Source organism: Triticum urartu, chromosome 5A, assembly GCF_056163025.1.
Source record: "Triticum urartu cultivar PI428250 chromosome 5A, HENAU_Tu73, whole genome shotgun sequence".
In the NCBI taxonomy this organism is placed as follows: Eukaryota; Viridiplantae; Streptophyta; class Magnoliopsida; order Poales; family Poaceae; genus Triticum; species Triticum urartu.
The window spans coordinates 469,983,991-469,987,527 of NC_141877.1; positions in this window are offsets into that span (position 1 = coordinate 469,983,991).

Below are 3,537 nucleotides of genomic sequence, written 5' to 3' on the forward strand. Positions count from 1 at the left end.
AAATTATCTTATCACAAAACTATCTGTTACCACTTATTTCAGTACTTGCAGAGAATACCTTGCTGAAACCGCTTATCATTTCCTTCTGCTCCTCGTTGGGTTCGACACTCTTACTTATCAAAAGGACTACGATAGATCCCCTATACTTGTGGGTCATCAAGACTCTTTTCTGGCGCCGTTGCCGGGGAGTGAAGCGCCTTTGGTAGGTGGAATTTGGTAAGGAAAGATTTATATAGTGTGCTGAAATTTACTGTCACTTGTTACTATGGAAAGTAATCCTCTGAGGGGCTTGTTCGGGGTATCTTCACCCTGACCAGTAGAGCAAAGAGTTGCTCCTCAACCTACTGAACCTACTGAAAATGAAAATGAAAATACTTGCTTTGAAGTTCCTTCGGGTATAATAGAAAAACTGCTAGCTAATCCTTTTTTAGGAGATGGAACAAAACATCCTGATGAACATCTAATATATGTGGATGAAGTTTGTGGATTATTTAAGCTTGCAGGTGTACCCGGTGATGTTGTTAAGAAGAAGGTCTTCCCCTTATCTTTGAGGGGAGATGCATCGACATGGTGTAGGCTATGTGATGATATGAGGTCTTGGAATTACAAACGATTGAAATTGGAATTTCATCAGAAGTTTTATCCTATGCATCTTGTTCATCGTGATCACAATTATATATATAATTTTTGGCCTCGCGAAGGAGAAAGCATCGCTCAAGCTTGGGGGAGGCTTAAGTCAATGTTATATTCATGCCCCAATCATGAGCTCTCAAGAGAAATGATTATTCAAAATTTTTATGCTCGGCTTTCTGGTAACAATCGCACCATGCTTGATACTTCTTGTGCTGGCTCTTTTATGTTGAAGACTATTGGATTTAGATGGGATTTATTGGATAGAATTAAACGCAACTCTGAAGATTGGGACCTCGACAATGGTAAGGAGTCAGGTATGACACCTAAGTTTGATTGTGTTAATTCTTTTATGGATACCGATATTTTCCGTAAGTTTAGCACTAAATATGGACTTGATTCTGAGATAGTAGCTTCTTTCTGTGAATCTTTTGCTACTTATGTTGATCTCCCTAAGGAGAAGTGGTTTAAATATCATCCTCCCATAGAAGTAAAAGTAGCTACACCAATTAAAGTTGAAGAAAAGACTATCACTTATAATGATCATGTTGTTCCTACTTGCTATGTTGAGAAACCACCTTTCCCTGTTAGGATAAAGGATCATGCTAAAGCTTCAACTGTGGTTCATAAAAGCAATATTAAAACATATACACCTCCTGAGCAAGTTAAATTAGAACCTAATATTGCTATTGTTAAAGATCTCTTGTCTGATAATATTGATGGGCATGTTATTCAGTTCTGCGGTGAAACTGCTAGAATTGCTAAACCTTGTGCTAAAGATAAAAATAGACCTGTGCTAGGCGTGCCTGTTATTTCTGTTAAAATAGGAGAACATTGTTATCATGGCTTATGTGATATGGGTGCTAGTTCTAGTGTTATACCTTATGACTTGTATAAAGAAATCAAGCACGAAATTGCACCTGCTGGGTTAGAAGATATTGATGTCACAATTAAACTTGCTAATATAGATACTATTTCAGCAGTGGGAATTGTTAGAGATGTTGAAGTCTTGTGCGGGAAAACTAAATATCCTGCTGATTTTCTTGTTCTTAGTTCCCCACAAGATAGCTTTTGTTCCATTATATTTGGTAGACCCTTCTTGAACACTGTTAATGCTAAGATAGACTACGAAAAGAATGTTGTTACTATTGGCTTGGATGATATGACTCATGAATTTAATTTCTCTGAATTTAGTAAACAACACCGTGAAGAAGAATTGCCTAGTAAGGATGAAATTATTGGTCTTGCTTCTATTGTCGTACCTCCTAGTGATCCTTTAGAACAATATTTGCTAGACCATGAGAATGATATGTTTATGAATGAAAGAAGGGAAATAGATGAAGTATTCTTTAAACAGGAACCTATTCTGTAACACAATTTGCCTGTTGAAATCCTAGGGGATCCCCTCCACCTAAGGGTGATCCCGTGTTTGAGCTTAAACCGTTGCCTGATAATCTTAAATATGCTTATCTTGATGAAAAGAAGATATATCCTGTTATTATTAGTGTTAACCTTTCAGAGCATGAAGAAGAAAGTTTATTGAAAACTCTGAAGAAGCACCGTGCTGCTATTGGATATACTCTTGATGATCTTAAGGGCATTAGTCCCACTCTATGTCAACATAAAATAAATTTGGAAGAAGATGCCAAACCAGTTTGTGATCCTCAACGACGTCTGAATCCTAAAATGAAAGAAGTGTTAAGAAAAGAAATACTAAAGCTTCTGGAGGCAGGTATAATTTATCCCGTTGCTGATAGTCAGTGGGTAAGTCCTGTTCATTGTGTCCCTAAGAAGGGAGGTATTACTGTTGTTCCTAATGATAAAGATGAATTGATTCCACAAAGAATTATTACAGGTTATAGGATGGTAATTGATTTCCGCAAATTAAATAAGGCTACTAAGAAAGATCATTACCCCTTACCTTTTATCGATCAGATGCTAGAAAGATTATGCAAACATACACATTGCTGCTTTCTAGATGGTTATTCTGGTTTCTCTCAAATACATGTGTCGGCTAAAAATCAATCAAAGACTACTTTTACATGCCCTTTTGGTACTTTTGCTTATAGACGTATGCCTTTTGGTTTATGTAATGCACCTGCTACCTTTCAAAGATGCATGATGGCTATATTCTCTGACTTCTGTGAAAAGATTTGTGAGGTTTTCATGGACGACTTTTCCGTCTATGGATCTTCTTTTGATGATTGCTTGAGCAATCTTGATCGAGTTTTGCAGAGATGTGAAGAAACTATTCTTGTCTTGAATTGGGAAAAGTGCCACTTTATGGTAAATGAGGGTATTGTCTTGGGGCATCAGGTTTCTGAAAGAGGTATTGAAGTTGATAACGCCAAGGTTGATGCTATTGGAAAGATGCCATGTCCCAAGGACATCAAAGGTATAAGAAGTTTCCTTGGTCACGCCGGATTTTATAGGAGGTTCATTAAGGACTTCTCAAAAATTTCTCGGCCTCTGACTAATTTATTACAAAAAGATATACCATTTGTCTTTGATGATGATTGTGTAGAAGCATTTGAAATACTTAAGAAAACATTAGTCTTTGCACCTATTGTTCAGCCACCTGATTGGAATTTACCCTTTGAAATTATGTGTGATGCTAGCGATTATGCTGTAGGTGCTCTTCTAGGGCAAAGAGTTGATAAGAAATTAAATGTTATCCATTATGCTAGTAAGACTCTAGACAATGCTCAAAGAAATTATGCTACTACTGAAAAAGAACTTTTAGCAGTTGTATTTGCTTGTGATAACTTCAGACCTTATATTGTTGATTCTAAAGTAACTATCCACACTGATCATGCTGCTATTAAATATCTTATGGAGAAGAAAGATGCTAAACCTAGACTTATTAGATGGGTTCTCCTGCTACAAGAATTTGATTTGCATATAGTT